The 19,121-nt window shown below is 46.5% G+C and overlaps 1 pseudogene; it reads right to left on the bottom strand.

Annotated features, from left to right (window-relative positions):
- LOC147119742 (uncharacterized) overlaps window positions 1-18,880 on the bottom strand; it is a 78,045-nt pseudogene extending 59,165 nt beyond the window's left edge.
- Between the last annotated feature and the right edge of the window lie 241 nt (window positions 18,881-19,121).

Here is a 19,121-nt window from a genome sequence, read left to right as displayed (position 1 = left end):
AGAGAGGAGAGAGCTTAAGTGAGTTCAGTGCTGTCAGAGACAGAGAGAGAGGAGAGAGGTTAAGAGAGTTTGGTGCTGTCTGAGACAGAGAGAGTGGAGAGAGCTTAAATGAGTTCGGTGCTGTCTGAGACAGAGAGAGAAGAGAGATGTTAAGAGAATTTGGTGCTGTCTGATACAGAGAGAGAGGAGAGAGGTTAAGTGAGTTCAGTGCTGTCTGAGACAGAGGGAGAGGGGAGAGGTTAAGTGAGTTCAGTGCTGTCTGAGACAGGGAGAGAGGAGAGAGGTTAAGAGAGTTTGGTGCTGTCTGAGACAGGGACAGTGAGTGTGAGGAGAGAGGTTAAGTGAGTTCAGTGCTGTCTGAGAGAGAGAGAGAGAGGAGGGAGGTTAAGTGAGTTTGGTGCTGTCTGAGACAGAGAGAAAGAGAGGAGAAAGATTAAATGAGTTCGGTGTTGTCTGAGAAATGGACAGAGAGTGAGGAGAGAGGAGAGAGGTTAAGTGAGTTCAGTGCTGTCTGAGACAGAGAGAGAGGAGAGAGCTTAAATGAGTTCGGTGCTGTCTGAGACCGAGAGAGAGGAGAGAGGTTAAGAGAGTTTGGTGCTGTCTGAGACAAAGAGAGAAGAGAGATGTTAAGAGCGATTAGTGCTGTCTGAGACAGAGAGAGAGGAGAGAGGTTAAGAGCGATTAATGCTGTCTGAGACAGAGAGAGAGGAGAGGGGTTAAGAGAGTTTGGTGCTGTCTGTGACAGAGAGAGAGGAGAGGGGTTAAGTGAGTTTGGTGCTGACTTAGACAGAGACAGAGAGAGAGGCGAGAGGTTAAGTGAGTTCGGTGCTGTCTGAGACAGAGACAGAGAGAAAGGAGAGAGGATAAGTGAGTTCAGTTCTGTCTGAGACAGAGAGAAAGAGAGGAGAGAGATTAAATGAGTTCGGTGTTGTCTGAGAAAGGGAGAGAGAATGAGGAGAGAGGTTAAGTGAGTTCAGTGCAGTCTGAGACAGAGAGATGAGAGAGGTTAAATGAGTTCAGTGTTGTCTGCGACAGAGAGAGAAGCGAGAGGTTAAATGAGTTCAGTGTTGTCTGAGACAGGGACAGAGAGTGAGGAGAGAAGAGAGAGGTTAAATGAGTTCAGTGTTGTCTGAGACAGAGAGAGGAGAGATGTTAAGGGAATTCGGTGCTGTCTGAGACACAGACAGAGGAGAGAGGTTAATTGAGTTTGGTGCTGTCTTAGACAGAGACAGAGAGAGGGGAGAGAGGTTAAGTGAGTTCGGTGCTGTCTGAGACAGAGACAGAGAGAGAGGAGAGAGGATAAGTGAGTTCAGTGCTATCTGAGACAGAGAGAAAGAGAGGAGAGAGATGAAATGAGTTCGGTGTTGTCTGAGAAAGGGACAGAGAGTGAGGAGAGAGGAGAGAGGTTAAGTGAGTTCAGTGCTGTCTGAGACAGAGAGAAGAGAGAGGTTAAATGAGTTCAGTGTTGTCTGAGACAGGGACAGAGAGTGAGCAGAGAGGGGAGGGGTTCAGTGAGTTCAGTGCTGTCTGAAACAGAGAGAGAGGAGAGAGGTTAAGAGTGTTTGGTGCTGTCTGAGACAGAGAGAGAGGAGAGATCTTAAATGAGTTCGGTGCTGTCTGAGACAGAGAGAGGGGAGAGAGGTTAAGAGAGTTTGGTGCTGTCTAAGACAGAGAGAGAAGAGAGATGTTGAGAGATTTTAGTGATGTCTGAGACAGAGAGAGAGGAGAGAGGTTAAGGGAGTTCAGTGCTTTCTGAGACAGAGAGAGAGGAGAGAGGTTAAGAGAGTTTGGTGCTGTCTGAGACAGGGAGAGAGAGTGTGAGGAGAGAGGTTAAGTGAGTTCAGTGCTCTCTGAGAGAGAGACAGAGAGAGGGGAGGGAGGTTCAGTGAGTTCGGTGCTGTCTGAGACAGAGACAGAGAGGAGAGAGGTTGAGTGAGTTCCGTGTTGTCTGAGAAAGGGACAGAGAGTGAGGAGAGAGGAGACAGGTTAAGTGAGTTCAGTGCTGTCTGAGACAGAGAGAGAAGAGAGAGGTTAAATGAGTTCAGTGTTGTCTGAGACAGGGACAGAGAGTGAGGAGAGAAGAGAGAGGTTAAGTGAGTTCAGTGCAGTCTGAGACAGAGAGTGAGGAGAGAGCTTAAATGAGTTCGGTGCTGTCTGAGACAGAGAGAGAAGAGAGATGGTAAGAAAGTTTGGTGCTTTCTGATAGAGAGAGAGAGGAGAGAGTTTAAGTGAGTTCAGTGCTGTCTGAGACAGAGTGAGAGGGGAGAGTTTAAGTGAGTTCAGTGCTGTCTGAGACAGAGTGAGAGGGGAGAGTTTAAGTGAGTTCAGTGCTGTCTGAGACAGAGTGAGAGGGGAGCGTTTAACTGAGTTCAGTGCTGTCTGAGACAGGGAGAGAGGAGAGAGGTTAAGAGAGTTTGGTGCTGTCTGAGACAGGGACAGAGAGTGTGAGGAGAGAGGTTAAGTGAGTTCAGTGCTGTCAGAGAGAGAAAGAGAGCGAGGACGGAGGTTAAGTGAGTTCGGTGCTTTCTGAGACAGAGAGAAAGAGAGGAGAAAGATTAAATGAGTTCGGTGTTGTCTGAGAAAGGTACACAGAGTGAGGAGAGAGGAGAGAGGTTAAGTGAGTTCAGTGCTGTCTGAGACAGAGAGAGAGGAGAGAGGTTAAGTGAGTTCAGTGCTGTCTGAGACAGAGAGAGAGGAGAGAGGTTAAATGAGTTCAGTGTTGTCTGAGACAGGGACAGAGAGTGAGGAGAGGGGAGAGAGGTTAAGTGAGTTCAGTGCTGTCTGAGACAGAGAGAGAGGAGAGAGGTTAAGTGAGTTCAGTGCTGTCTGAGACAGAGAGAGGAGAGACAGGTTAAATAAGTTCAGTGTTGTCTGAGACAGACAGAGCGGAGAGATGTTAAGGGAGTTCGGTGCTGTCTGAGACAGAGACAGAGAGAGACGAGAGAGGATAAGTGAGTTCAGTGCTATCTGAGACAGAGAGAAAGAGAGGAGAGAGATGAAATGAGTTCGGTGTTGTCTGAGAAAGGGACAGAGAGAGACGAGAGAGGATAAGTGAGTTCAGTGCTGTCTGAGACAGAGAGAGAGGAGAGAGCTTAAATGAGTTTGGTGCTGTCTGGGACAGAGAGAGAAGAGAGATGTTAAGAGAGTTCAGTGCTGTCTGAGACAGAGAGAGAGGAGAGAGGTTAAGAGAGTTTTGTGCTGTCTGATACAGAGACAGAGAGAGAGGAGAGAGGTTAAGTGAGTTCGGTGCTGTCTGATACAGAGACAGAGAGAGAGGAGAGAGGTTAGGTGAGTTCGGTGTTGTCTGAGAAAGGGACAGAGAGTGAGGAGAGAGGAGAGAGGTTAAGTGAGTTCAGTGCTGTCTGAGACAGAGAAGAGAGAGGTTAAATGAGTTCAGTGTTTTCTGAGACAGGGACAGGGAGCGAGGAGAGAGGAGAGAGGTTAAGTGAGTTCAGTGCTGTCTGAGACAGAGAGAGAGGAGTGAGGGTAAGAGTGTTTGGTGCTGTCTGAGACAGAGAGAGAGGAGAGAGCTTAAATGAGTTCGGTGCTGTCTGAGACAGAGAGAGAGGAGAGAGGTTAAGAGAGTTTGGTGCTCTCTGAGACAGAGAGCGAAGAGAGATGTTGAGAGATTTTAGTGTTGTCTGAGACAGAGAGAGAGGAGAGAGGCTAATTGAGTTCAGTGCTGTCTGAGACAGAGAGAGAGGAGAGAGTTTAAGAGAGCTTGGTGCTGTCTGAGACAGAGAGAGAGGAGAGTGGTTAAGAGAGTTTGGTGCTGTCTGAGGCAGAGAGAGAGGAGAGAGGTTAAGTAAGTTCAATGCTGTCTGAGACAGAGAGAGAGGAGAGAGGTTAAGAGAGTTTGGTGCTGTCTGAGACAGAGAGAGAGGAGAGAGGTTAAGTGTGTTCAGTGCTGTCTGAGACAGGAAGAAAGAGAGGAGAGAGATTAAATGAGTTTGGTGCTGTCTGAGACAGGGACAGAGAGTGATGAGAGAGGAGAGAGGTTATGTGAGTTTGGTGCTGTCTGAGACAGGGACAGAGAGAGAGGAGAGAGGTTAAATGAGTTTGGTGCTGTCTGAGACAGGGACAGAGAGTGATGAGTGAGGAGATAGGTTATGTGAGGTCAGTGCAGTCTGAGAAAGAGACAGAGAGAGAGGAGAGAGGTTATATGAGTTTGGCGTTGTCTGAGACAGGGACAGAGAGTTAGGAGACAGGTTAAGTGAGTTCTGTGCTGTCTGAGAGAGAGAGAGAGAGAGAGGAGGGAGGTTAACTGAGTTCGGTGCTGTCTGAGACAGGGACAGAGAGAGAGGAGGGAGGTTAAGTGAGTTCGGTACTTTCTGAGACAGGTACAGGGAGAAAGAGGAGAGGGGTTAAGTGAGTTCGGTGCTGTCTCAGACAGAGACAGAGAGAGAGTGAGGAGGGAGATTAATGAGTTCGATGCTGTCTGAGACAGGGACAGAGAGAGAGAGGAGAGAGGTTAAGTGAGTTCGGTGCTGTCTGAGAAGGGGACAGAGAGACAGAGGAGAGTGTTTAAATGAGTATGCTGCTGTCTGAGACAGAGACAGAGAGCGAGGAGAGAGGTTAGGTGAGTTAGGTGCTGTCTGAGACAAAGACAGAGAGAGAGGAGAGTGGTTAAGTGAGTTCGGTGCTTTCTGAGACAGAGACAGAAAGAGCGCAGAGAGGTTAAGTGAGTTCGGTGCGTCTCAGACAGGCAGAGAGAAAGGAGAAAGCGGACAGAGTTTAAATAAGTTTGGTGCTTTCTGAGACAGAGTCAGAGAGAGAGGAGAGAGTTTAAATGAGTTCGTTGCTGTCTGAGACATGGACAGAGTGTGAGGATAGAGGAGAGAGGTGAAGAGAGTGTGGTGCTGTCTCAGACAGAGACAGTGAGGAGAGAGGAAAGAGATTAAATGAGTTCGGTGCTCTCTGAGACAGAGAGAGAGAGGAGAGAGATTAAGTGAGTTCTGTGCTGTCTGTGACAGAGACATTGGAACCGGTTCTGGGGGAGGTGTGACCAGTTCAAGCTGGACGGTTTGCACCTGGGCAGGGCCGGGACCGATGTCCTAGGGGGAGTGTTTGCTAGTGCACTGGGGGAGGGTTTAAACTAAAATGGCAGGGGGTTGGGAACCTAAGCAGGGGGACAGAGGAAATGGAAACAAGGATAAAAGCAAAAGACAGGAAGGAGAAAAACAAAAGTGGAAGTCAGAGAAATCAACGGTTTAAATCAAACATGGCCACAGTAAATAATAATTCTAATAGGTCTAAGAGTGTTAAACAAACAAATCTGAAGGCTTTGTGTCTTAATGCAAGGAGAATTCATAATAAGGTGGATGAATTAGCTGCGCAAATAGAGGTAAACGAACATGATTTCATTGGGATTACGGAAATATGGCTCCAGGGTGGCCAAGGCTGGGAACTCAACATCCAGGGGTATTCAATATTCAGGAAAGATAGGCAAAAAGGAAACGGAGGTGGGGTAGCATTGCTGGTTAAAGAAGGGATTAACTCAATTTTAAGGAAGGATATTAGCTCTGATGAGGTGGAATCTCTATGGGTAGAACTGAGAAATACCAAGGGGCAGAAAACGTTAGTGGGAGTGGTATATAGACCTCCAAACAGTAATGCGGAGGTTGGGGATGGCATTAAAAGGGAAATTAGAGAAGCGTGCAGAAAGGGCACAGCAGTCATCATGGGTGACTTTAATCTAGATATAGATTTCTCTCCACGGATGTTGCCTGGCCTGCTGAGTTTTTCCGGCATTTTCTGTTGTTATTTTCGATTGGGCTAACCAAATTAGTAACAATACTGTGGAGGAGGAATTCCTGGAGTGTTTACGGGATGGTTTCCTGGACCAATATGTCGAGGAACCAACCAGAGATCAGGCCATCTTAGACTGGGTGTTATGTAATGAGAAATGATTAATTAGCAATCTTGTTGTGCGAGGCCCCTTGGGTCGGAGCAATCATAATATGATCGAATTCTTCATTAAGATGGAGAATGAATTAGTTGACTCAGAGACTAGGGTCCTGAATTTAAATAAAGGAAACTATGATGGTCTGAGGCACGAGTTGGGTAGGATTGATTGGGGAATTTCACTCAAAGGGTTGATGGTGGATAGGCAATGGCAATCATTCAAAGACTGCATGGATAAACTACAGAATTTGTTCATCCCAGTTTGGCATAAAAATAAAACAAAAAAGGTGCTTCAACCGTGGCTAACAATGGAAATTAGGGCTCGCATAAGATCCAAGGAGAGGACATATAAATTGGCCAGAAAAAGCAGTAAACCTGAGGATTGGGAGCAGTTTAGGATTCAACAAAGGAGGACAAAGGGATTAATTAAGAAATGGAAAATAGAATATGAGAGTAAGCGTTCAGGGAACATAAAAACTGACTGTAAAAGCTTTTATAGATATGTGAAGAGAAAAAGATTGGTGAAGTCAAGCATAGGTCCCTTGGAGTCAGAATCAGGGGAATTTATAATGGGGAACAAAGAAATGGCAGACCAATTAAACACATATTTTGGTTCTGTCTTCACAAAGGCGTACACAAATATCTTCCCAGAGATGTCGGGGAACATAGAGTTTGATGAAAGGGAGGAACTGAAAGAAATCAGTATTTGTAGGGAAATGGTGTTAGGGAAATTGATGGGATTGAAGGCCGATAAATCCCCAGGGCCTGATAATCTACATCCTAGGGTATTATGGAAGTGGCCCTAGAAATATTAGATGCATTGCTGATCATCTTCCAACATTCGATGGAATCTGGAACAGTGCCCATGGATTGGAGGGTAGCTAATGTTACCCCACTATTCAAAAAATGTGGTAGCGAGAAAACGGGGAATTACAGACTGGTAAGCCTGACATCGGTAGTGGGGAAAATGCTAGAGTCCATTATAAAAGATGTAATAGCAGAGCACTTGGAAAACAGTGACAGGATCGGACAAAGTAAACATGGATTGACAAAAGGTAAATCGTGCTTGACTAATCTACTGCAATTTTTTGAGGATGTAACTAGTAAAATAGATAAGGGTGAACCAGTGGATGTGATGTATTTGGACTATCAGAAGGCTTTCGATAAGGTCCCGCATAATAGAGTCATAGAGTCATAGAGTCATAGAGTAATACAGCACAGATAGAGGCCCTTCGGCCCATCGTGTCCATCATAAGAGATTAGAGTGTAAAGTTAAGGCACATGGGATTGGGGCAAGGTATTGACTTGGATAGAGAACTGGTTGGCAGACAGAAAGCAAAGAGTTGGAATAAACAGTTATTTTTCCGAGTGGCAGTCATTGACTAGTGGGGTACCACAGGGATCGGTCCTTGGACCCCAGCTGTTCACAACATATATTAATGATCTATACAAGGGAACTAGATGTAATATCTCCAAATTTGCAGACGACACAAAGCTGGGTGGGTGTGTGCTGTGAGGAGGATGCTGAGAAACTGCAGGATGATTTGGACAGGCTGGGTGATTGGGCAGAAGCATGGCAGATGCAATATAATGTGGATAAATGTGAGGTTATCCACTTTGGTGGCAAAAACAGGAAGGCAGATTATTATCTGAATGGCAATAGATTGGGAGAAGGGGAAGTGCAACGAGACCTGGGTGTCCTTGTGCACCAGTCGCTGAAGGTAAGCATGCAGGTGGAGCAGGCGGTTAAGAAGGCAAATGGTATGTTGGTCTTCATAGCGAGAGGGTTTGAGTAGAGGAACAAGGATGTCTTGCTGCAGTTGTACAGGGCCTTTGTGAGACCACATCTTGAGTATTGTGTGCAGTTTTGGTCGCCTTATCTGAGGAAGGATGTACTTGCCATGGAAGGAGTTCAGCAAATATTCACCAGGATGATACCTCGGATGGCAGGAATGACATATGAGGAGAGATTGGGACGATTGGGCTTGTACTTGCTGGCGTTTAGAAGAATGACAGAGTTTAACCTAAGTTGGCAGGGGGATGGGCACCAGGATGTAACATTAGAAAGGGGAAATAAAGTGTTCAAAGGATTGGGAGAGGCAGAGAGCACTAAAGTAAGAAATAGTAAGGTATTAGGTGGGGTCAAACTAAGAGAATACAGGATGGCCTAAGATTTGCTCCTCTAGTAGTGTAGAGGAACAAAGGGACCTTGGAGTGCATGTCCACAGATCCCTGAAGGTAGCAGGCCAGGTAGATAAGATGGTTAAGAAGGGATATGGAATGCTTGCCTTCATTAGCCGTGGCATAGAATACAAGAGCAGGCGGGTTATGCTTCAACTGTATAAAACACTAGTTAGGCCTCAGCTACAACACTGCATGCAGTTCTGGTCACCACATTGCAGGAAAGATGTGATTGCAGTCGAGAGGTACAGAGGAGATTTACAAGGCTGTTGCTGGGAGTAGAGAATCTTAGCTATGAGGAAAGACTGGATAGGCTGGGTTTGTTTTCCTTGGAACAGAGGAGGATGAGGGGAGACCTTATTGAGGTGTATAAAATTATGAGGGGCCTAGATAAAGTGGATAGAAAGGACCTATTTCCCTCAGCAGAGGGGTCAAAAACTAGGGGGCACAGATTTAAATAATTGGTGGAAGATTTAGAGGGGATTTGAGGGGAAATGTCTTCACCCAGCGGGTGGTGGGGGTCTGGAACTCACTGCATGATAGGGTGGTAGAGGCAGAAACCCTAACCACATTTAAAAAGCACTTGGATGTGCACTTGGGTTGCGGTAACTTATAGGACCAAGAGCTTGGAAGTAGGATTAAGCTGGATAGCTCTTTATTGGCCGGTGCAGAAATGATGGGCCAAAATAGCCTCCTTCCGTGCTGTAACTTTCTATGATTCTATGGGTTTACAGTGTATGTATGTGAACGCACGAAGCATAGTAAACAAGGTAAGTGAGCTGCAGGCACAAATAGCCACATGGGAATATGATGCTGTGGCAATAACTGAGACCTGTCTCAAAAAAGGGCAGGATTGGGTATTAAATATTCCTGGTTATAAAGTGTTCAGGAAAGATAGGGAAGGAAAGATTGGAGGTGGTGTGGCAGTATTGGTTAAGGAGAATGTTACTGTGTTGGAGAGGGAGGATGTCCTGGAGGGGTTAAGGACAGAATCTATATGCTACAGTTAAGAAATAATAGAGGTGCCATTACACTACTAGGTGTATTCTATAGACCACCAAATAGTAGGAAAGTTATAGAGGAGCAAATTTGCAGGGAAATTAAAGAGAGGTACAAGAACTATAGAGTAGTGATAATGGGGGACTTCAACTATCCTAATATAGACTGGGATCGTAATAGTGTTAAGGGCAGAGAAGGGGAAGCATTGCTGAAGTGTGTTCAGGAGAACTTTCTTGATCAGTATATTTCTGGCCCAACGAGGGAGGAGGCATTGCTGAATCTGGTTCTGGGGAATGAGGTAGGTCAAGTGGAGCAAGTGTCAGTAGGTGAACATTTAGGGAAAAGTGATCATAGCATCATAAGATTTAGATTAGCTGTGGAAAAGGACAGGGAGCAATCTAGAGTAAAAATGTTTAACTGGGGGAAGGCCTACTTCAGTGGGATGAGAACGGATCTGGCCCGGGTAAACTGGAAATCAAAGATTAGCAGGCAAATCAGTAATGGAACAATGGGTTGCGTTTAAAGAGGAAATAGTTCAGGTACAGTTGAGGTGCATTCCCACAAGGGGGAAAGGCAGGGCAACTAAAGTCAGGGCTCCCTGGATGACGAAAGAGATAGAGAATATGATGAATCCGAAAAAGAGCGCATATGAGAGATGTCAGGTTGCAAATACATCTGAGAATCAGGCTATATGTAGAAAGGTCAGAGGAGAAGTGAAAAAGAAACTAAGAGGGGCAAAGAGCGGGAATGAGAATAGAATGGCAGCCAACATAAAAGGTAATCCAAAAGTCTTCTGTAGGCATTTAAATAGTAAATGGGTAGTAAGAGGATGGGTGGGGCAGATTAGGGACCATAAAGGAGACCTACACATGGAGGCAGAGGGTATGGCTGAAGCACTAAACGAGTACTTTGCATTTGTCTTCACCAAGGAAGAGAATCCTGCCATAGACATAGTAAAGGAGGAGGTAGTGGAGATACTTGACAGGATAAAAATTGATAAAGAGGAGGTATTAGCAAGGCTGGCTGTACTTAAAGTAGAGAAATCACCAGGAATGGATGGGATGCATCTTAGGATGCTGACAGAATTGAGGGAGGAAATCGCAGAGGTACTGGCCATAATATTCCAATCCTCCATAGATACAGGGTTGGTGCCAGAGGATTGGAGATTTGCAAATGTTACACCATTGTTTAAAAAAGGGTGTAAGGATAAACCCAGCAACTACAGGCCAGTCAGTTTAACCTCGGTAGTGGGGAAGCTTTTAGAAACAGTAATCAGGGACAAAATTAATAGTCACTTGGATAGGTGTGGATTAATTAAGGAAAGCCAGCACAGATTTGATAAAGGCAAATCGTGTTTAACCAAATTGATCAAGTTTTTTGATGCGGTAACAGAGAGGGTTGATGAGGGCAATGTGGTTGATGTGGTGCACATGGATTTCCAAAAGGCGTTTGATAAAGTGCCACATAATAGGCTAACCAGCAAAGTTGAAGCCCATGGAATAAAATGGACAGTGACAGCATGGATACGAAATTAGCTAAGTGACAGGAAACAGAGAGTAGTGGTGAATGGTTGTTTTTTGGACTGGAGGAAGGTATACAGTGGTGTTCCCCAGGGGTCAGTTCTAGGACCACTGCTTTTCTTGATATATATTAATGACTTGGACATGGGTGTACAGAGCACAACTTCAAAATTTGCAGATGACACGAAACTTGGAAGTATAGTGAACAGTGAGGGGAATAGACTTCAAGAGGACAGAGACAGGCTGGTGAAATGGGCGGACACGTGGCAGATGAAATTTAACGCAGAAAAGTGTGAAGTGCTACATTTTGGTGGAAAGAATGAGGAGAGGACATGCAAACTAAATGGTACAATCCTAAAGTGGGTGCACAAACAGAGAGACCTGGGGGTATGTGTGCACAAATCCTTGAAGGTGGCAGGGCAGGTTGAGAAAGCAGTTAAAAAGGCTTATGGGACCCTGGTCTTCATAAATCGAGGTACAGAGAACAAAAGTGTGGAAATGATGATGAAACACTGGTTCGGCCCCAACTGGAGAACTGTTTCCAATTCTGGGCACCACACTTCAGGAAGGATGTGAAGGCCTTACAGAAGGCGCAGGAAAGATTTACGAGAATGATTCCAGGGATGAGGGACTTCAGTTAACTTGATAGGGTAGAGAAGCTGGGGTTGTTCTCCTTGGAGCAGAGATGATTGAGCGGAGATTTAATAGAGGAGTTCAAAATCATGAGGGATCTAGACAGAGTAGATAGAGAGAAGCTGTTCCCATTGACGGAAGGGTCAAGAACCAGAGGACACAGATTTAAGGTGATTGGCAGAAGAACCAAAGGTGACATGGGGAAAAACTTTTTACGCAGTGAGTGGTTAGGAACTGGAATGCACTGCCTGAAAGGGTGGTGGAGGCAGATTCAATCGTGGCTTTCAAAAGGGAATTGGATGAGTACCTGAAGGACAAAATTTGCAGGGCTACGAGGGAAGGGTGGGGGAGTGGGACTAGCTGAAGTGTTCTTGCAGAGAGCCGGCATGGGCTCAGCGGGCCGAATGGCCTCCTTCTGTGCAGTAATCATTCTATGATTCTATGAACACGTTAAACCTTCATAGAATAATTACCAGTCATTTTTAGACTGGAAACTTAACCCAGCTGTTTCACTTTCAGTCAGGAACAGATCGCAGTTTGACACCAATCTCTGACTTGACAGCACATTTCCAGTGTTCTTCCTGAATCTAAACACAGTTGTAAAGGAGCCTTGTGCTCCGTTCCTAGGAGCTCTGACCCATGGAAGAGAGCAGCTGGCACACATTCGTTACAGGCCTCAAGATTAACCTGCACATTGCTGTCACTGAAGAGAGGCGAGAAAGACCAAAGTGCCGTTTGCACCTCTCAGTTGGGCTTGAAGAACCGTGTCCAGGCTGTAGTTCTGTTCCCACCGCATGATCCTCCCCCAGGATTGTCCTTTCTGAGCTCCAGCCAGGTGATGCTGGAGGCTGTGGATGCTGGGTCTGCTGGTCCTGGGAGAGAGCAGCATCGAGCGCGGCGGCAGTTAAAACCGGCGGATTCAGCCAGGCCCGACCACAGTGGCTGGACCTGGGAGAGAGCAGCATCGAGCGCGGCGGCAGTTAAAACCGGCGGATTCAGCGAGGCCCGACCACAGTGGCTGGACCTGGGAGAGAGCAGCATCGAGCGCGGTGGCAGATAAAACCGGCGTATTCAGCGAGGCCCGACCACAGCGGCTGGACCTGGGAGAGAGCAGCATCAAGCGCGGCGGCAGTTAAAACTGGCGGATTCAGCAAGGCCCAACCACAGCAGCTGGACCTGGGAGAGAGCAGCATCGAGCGTGGTGGCAGTTAAAACCGGTGGATTCAGCGAGGCCTGACCACAGCGGCTGGACCTGGGAGAGAGCAGTATCGAGTGCGGCGGCAGTTAAAACCGACGGATTCAGCGAGGCCCGACCACAGCGGCTGGACCTGGGAGAGAGCAGCATCGAGTGCGGTGGCAGTTAAAACCAGCAGATTCAGTGAGGCCCGACCACAGCGGCTGGCCCTGGGTGTCACGGGTGTGGGAGCCACGGGGCCGTGTAGATACGGGGCCGTGCTCTCCGGGCAAGGTAGGTTCTGGGCCCAAGTGCAGGAACCAGGCTAGAGGCAGGTATACAATCTTAAAGGTACTTTACTAGATTCACACATAACTAGATTCATACAAGGAACACAACAATATACATAGAACTCGAGACAAACCATATACATAAGAACTCGAGACAAGTTACAAAACGGCCAGTCAAGGTAGGAACTCAGGACAGCTTCCATGAGGCAACCTACTTGTCCATACTGAGCTGGGATAAGCTTACCACAAGCGCAACCAGCTTGCCGAGACGAGACTCGAGACAGGCTATCACGAGGGGCTGCCACAGGGGTAACAGGCTTATCAATACAGAGCTCAAGACAAGCGCCAGCATGGCAACACGCTAGTCCAGCCCAGCACCTTATCAAGACTAAGAACACAGACTTAGATACATCTTAAATACAAAGCTCGAGAGAACCATGGCAACCAGCTAGTCAAAGCCAGGAGCCAGAGAGCGAAGGCTAGTCCCCGGATTCCCCGGTTAGGACTGAGCAAGGAGGGAAGCAACCACAGAACTTATATACCAAGAAAACCAGGTGAAACCCATGAACAGCTAACAGGCCGTTAAGAATTAACACAGGAGGCTAGGAACAATTAACAAGGGGCTAGAACCAAACAAGTGAAGGTGCCATCTAGAGGCTGCAGAAGGAACTGACTGGCACCCTCACACTGGGAGAGAGCAGCATCGAGCGCGGCAGCAGTTTAAACCAGCAGATTCAGCGAGGAGTACCATATCAGCAGCAGGGTACAGAGGTAAAAAGTAATCAAAGTGCGACGTCAGCAGGAAGCAGGTAAGTGATTGGTTGGTGAGTATTTCTCTCTTTTTAAACTTTAACTCTGTGGTTTATAGTTACTAAGGTCTCTCTGGTGTAGCGGGGACTGTTGGTAAACTATTTAACTGTAGTGTAATTAGTGGGATTGATTGATTTAATTTAAACTCAATTAATTAAAGGGTAAATCATGCCTGGACAGCCCGGCCCCATGATATGCTCCTCCTGCGATATGTGGGAAATCAGGGACGCTTCCTGTGTCCCTGACAACTACGTGTGCAGGAAGTGCACCCAGCTGCAGCTACTGACAGACCGCATTGCAGCGCTGGAGCTGTGATTGGAATAATACTTGAGCATTCGCGATGCTCGGGACACCGTGAATAGCACGTTTAGGGAGTTGGACACACCACAAGTAGAGGTTGGACAGGAAGAAAGGGAATGGGTGACCAACAGGCAGAGTACTAGGCGCAGGCAGGTCGTGCAGGGGTCCCCTGTGGACAGCCCCCTCTCCAACAGATACACTACTTTGAGTGCTGTTGCGGGGGATGGCTTCTCAGAGGAAGGCAGCAGCAGCCATCTTCCTGGCACCAGGGGTGGCTCTGCTGCACAGAATGGGAGGAAAAAGTGTGGCAGAGCTATAGTAATAGGGGATTCTATTGTAAAGGGAATAGATAGGCGTTTCTGCGGCCGCAAATGAGACTCCAGGATGGTGTGTTACCTCCCTGGTGCAAGGGTCAAGGATGTCTCTGAGCGGCTGCAGAACATCTTGGAAGGGGAGGGTGAACAGCCAGTTGTCGTGGTGCATATAGGCAACAACGATATAGGTAAAAAGTGGGATGAGATCCTAAAAGCGGAATATAGGGAGTTTGCAGGTAAATTAAAAAACAGGACCCCAAAGTTAGTAATTTCAGGATTGCTACCAGTGCCACATGCTAGTCAGAGTAGAAATAGAAGGATACTTCAGATGAATACGTGGCTAGAGGAATGGTGCCAGGGGGAGGGATTCAAGTTCCTAGGACATTGGAACCGGTCCTGGGGGAGGTGGGACCAGTTCAAACCGGACGGTCTGCACCTGGGCAGGGCTGGAACCGATGTCCTAGGGAGAGTGTTTGCTAGTGCTGTGGGGGAGGGTTTAAACTAAAATGGCAGGGGGTTGGGAACCTGAGCAGGGACACAGAGGAAGGGGAAACAAGGATACAAGCAAAAGATAGGAAGGAGAAAAACAAAAGTGGCAGTCAGATAAATCAACGGTTTAAATCAAACATGGCCACAGTAAATAATAATTCTAATAGGTCGAAGAGCGTTAAAAAAACAAGCCTGAAGGCTTTGTGTCTTAATGCGAGGAGCATTTGTAATAAGGTGGATGAATTGGCTGCGCAAATAGAGGTAAAGGAATATGATTTGGTTGGGATTGCGGAAACATGGCTCAAGGATGGCCAAGACTGGGAACTCAACATCCAAGGGTATTCGATATTCAGGAAAGATAGGCAAAAAGGAAAGGGAGGTGGGGTAGCATTACTGGTTAAAGAAGGGATTTACACAATTGTAATGAAGGACATTAGCTCTGATGATGTGGAATCTGTATGGGTAGAATTGAGAAATACTAAGGGGAAAAAAACATTAGTGGGAGTGGTATATAGACCTCCAAAGAGTAAGGCGGAGGATGGGGATGGCATTAAAAGGGAAATTAAAGAAGCATGCAATAAGGGCACAGCAGTCATCATGGGTGACTTTAATCTACATATAGATTGGGCTAACCAAATTGGTAACAATACTGTGGAGGAGGAATTCCTGGAGTGTTTACGGGATGGTTTCCTGGACCAATATGTTGGGGAACCAACCAGAGATCAGGCCATCTTAGACTGGGTATTATGTAATGAGAAAGGATTAATTAGGAATCTTGTTGTATGAGGCCCCTTGGGTCGGAGCAATCATAATATGATAGAATTCTTCAATAAGATGGAGAATGAAGTAGTTGACTCAGAAACTAGGGTCCTCAATTTAAATAAAGGAAACTACGATGGTCTGAGGAGCGAGTTGGGTAGGATTGATTGGGGAATGGCACTCAAAGGGTTGACGGTGGATAGGCAATGGCAAACATTCAAAGACCGAATGGAAGAACTACAGAAGTTGTTCATCCCAGTTTGGCATAAAAATAAAACAACAAAGGTGCTTCAACCGTGGCTAACAAGGGAAATTAGGGATAGCATAAGATCCAAGGAGAGGACATACAAATTGGCCAGAAAAAGCAATAATCCTGAGGATTGGGAGCAGTTTACGATTCAACAAAGGAGGACAAAGGGATTAATTAAGAAATGGAAAATAGAATATGAGAGTATGTTTATAGGGAACATAAAAACTGACTGTAAAAGCTTTTATAGATATGTGAAGAGAAAAAGATTGGTGAAGTCAAGCATAGGTCCCTTGCAGTCAGAATCGGGGGAATTTGTAATGGGGAACAAAGAAATGGTTGACCAACTAAATGCATATTTTGGTTCTGTCTTCACAAAGGAGGACAGAAATAACCTCCCAGAAATGCCAGGGAACATAGGGTCTGATGAAAGGGTGGAACTGAAAGAAATCAGCATTTGTAGGGAAATGGTGTTAGGAAAATTGATGGGACTGAAGGCCGATAAATCCCCAGGGCCTGATAATCTACATCCCAGGGTACTTAAGGAAGTGGCCCTAGAAATAGTTTATGCATTGCTGGTCATCTTCCAGAACTCGATAGACTCTGGAACAGTACCCATGGATTGGAGGGTAGCTAATGTTACCCCACTATTCAAAAAAGGTGGCAGTGAAAAAGCGGGGAATTATAGACCGGTAAGCCTGACATCGGTAGTGGGGAAAATGCTAGAGTCCATTATAAAAGATGTAATAGCAGAGCACTTGGAAAGCAGTGACAGGATCGGACAAAGTCAACATGGATTTACAAAACGTAAATCATGCTTGACTAATCTACTGGAATTTTTTGAGGATGTAACTGGTAAAATAGATAAGGGAGAACCAGTGGATGTGGTGTATTTGGACTTTCAGAAGGCTTTCGATTAGGTCCCGCTTAAGAGATTAGCGTGCAAAATTAAGGCACATGGGATTGGGGGCAAAGTATTGACTTGGATAGAGAACTGGTTGGCGGACAGAAAGCAAAGAGTTGGAATAAACGGGTCATTTTCCAAGTGGCAGACAGTGACTAGTGGGGTACCACAAGGATCGGTCCTAGGACGCCAGCTGTTCACAATATATATTAATGATCTGGACGAGGGAATTGGATGTAATATCTCCAAATTTGCAGACGACACAAAGCTGGGTGGGAGGGTATGCTGTGAGGAGGAGGTCATGAAACTCCAGTACGATTTGGACAGGTTAGGTGATTGGGCAGAAACATGGCAAATGCACTATAATGTGGATAAATGTGAGATTATCCACTTTGGTGGCAAAAACAGGAAGGCAGATTATTATTTGAATGGCAATAGATTGGGAGAAGGGGAAGTGCAAAGAGACCTGGGTGCTCTTGTGCACCAGTCGCTGAAGGTAACAATGCAGGTGCAGCAGGCGGTTAAGAAGGCAAATGGAATGTTGGCCTTCGTAGCAAGAGGGTTCGAGTACAGGAACAAGGATGTCTTGCTACAGTTGTACAGGGCCTTGGTGAGACCGCACCTTGAGTATTGTGTGCAGTTTTGGTCGCCTTATCTGAGGAAGGACGTTCTTGCCATGGAAGGAGTAGAGCAAAAATTCACCAGGCTGATACCTGGGATGGCAGGAATGACGTATGAGGAGAGATTGTGTCGATTGGGCTTATACTCACTGGAGATTAGAAGATTGAGAGGGGATCTCATCGAAACCTATAACATTCTGTCAGGCCTGGACAGATTGGATGCAGGAAGGATGTTCCCGATGGTCGGGGAGTCCAGAACCAGGGGTCATAGTCTAAGGATAAGGGGTAGGTAATTTAGGACTGAAATGAGGAGGAATTTCTTCACCCAGACAGTGGTGAACCTGTGGAATTCTCTGCCACAGAGGGTGGTGGAGGCCAGTTCATTAAATATATTCAAGAAAGAGTTGGATATATTTCTTAAGGCTAAAGGGATCAAGGGATATGGGGAGAAGGCAGGGACAGGGTACTGAATTTGGATGATCAGCCATGATCTCATTGAATGGCGGAGCAGGCTCAAAGGGCCGAATGGCCTACTCCTGCTCCTATCTTCTATGTTTCTATGTTTCTATGTTTCTAAGCACTAAGGTGGGAATGACAAAAATCCACAACAATGTGTTTGCAGCAAAGCCGATTTATTTGAGGTATATCCAGAATATTAAACTGCAGCCTAGTTACAGGAGTTTTTAACATCAGCAGAAACAAACCCCAACTGTTAGAATGAACATGGTTCAGTCCGGGATGTGATTAACAGCAGCAATAAGAACAGAATCCAACCCCTGCAGTCACTTGTGAACTTGCTGGTTTATCAGCAGGTGGGATGACGGAGCGAATCCCATCCCACACACAGATCAGGTAAACAGGCTCTCCCCAGTGTGAACTCGCTGGTGTCTCAGAAGTTCGGATGACTGAGCGAATCTCTTCCTACACACAGAGCAGGTGAATGGTTTCCCCCCAGCGTGAACTTGCTGATGTCTCAGGTGATCCTTTTTACTTTTAAATCTCTTCTCACAGTCAGAACATTTAAAAGGTCTCTTATCAGGGTGCACTCGCTGGTGTTTCAGCAGGTGGGATGACCGACTGAATTCCTTCCAACACACGGAGCAGATGAACAGCCTCTCCCCGGTGTGAACTCGCTGGTGTGTTAGCAGGGAGGATGACTGAGTGAATTGCTTCTCACACTCAGAGCAGGTGAACGGTCTCTTCCCAGTGTGAATGTGCTGGTGTTTCAGCAGGTGGGATGACTGACTGAATCCCTTCCCACACACGGAGCAGGTGAAAGGCCTCTCCCCAGTGTGAACTCGCTGGTGTCTCAGAAGGTCACATGACTGAGTGAATCCCTTCCCACACTCGGAACAGGTGAACAACCTCTGCCCAGTGTGAACTCGCTGATGTACACTGAAGTGAGATGATCATCTGAACCCAGACCCACAGTCAGAGCACCTGAATGGTTTCTCATCAGTGTGAACACGTTGATGGTATGTCAGTTAACCGGAACTTTTACAGCACTTCCCGCAGGCCGGGCATTTAAAAGGTCTCTCGTCAGTGTGAACTCGCTGGTGTGTCAGCAGATGGGATGAATTAGTGAATCCCTTCCCACACTCAGAGCAGGTGAATAGCCTCTCCCCGGTGTGACTGTGCTTGTGTCTCGACAGGCCAGAGGATCGGTTGAAGCCTCGTCCACACAGAGAACACGTGTACGGTTTCTCCCCGCTCTGAACGGTGCTTTCTGCTTCCATGTACAAAGGTCCTGATGAATCGAGTGACTCTGTCAGATCTTGAAGTGATGTTTGGTTTGAGTTTCCCGTCTGCAAATCCTCCTCTTCTAATACCCTGCAAAATTAATTTAAAACAGGAAAAAGGGAGGGTGAGAGACAACCCACAAAAACACAAAGGCAGGTTGTGAAATTGAGCTGAATGAGTCTGGGAATTTGTGGGGCCAGCACTAGAAAAAAGTGACCATGAAAGCTGCCGGATTGT

The sequence above is a fragment of the Somniosus microcephalus genome, chromosome 4 (assembly GCF_052327205.1).
Source record: "Somniosus microcephalus isolate GS21.2 chromosome 4, FLI_Smic_1.0, whole genome shotgun sequence".
Lineage (NCBI taxonomy): Eukaryota > Metazoa > Chordata > Chondrichthyes > Squaliformes > Somniosidae > Somniosus > Somniosus microcephalus.
The sequence above is the reverse complement of the archived record's forward strand: the minus strand, read 5'-3'. Positions and strand labels throughout refer to the sequence as shown.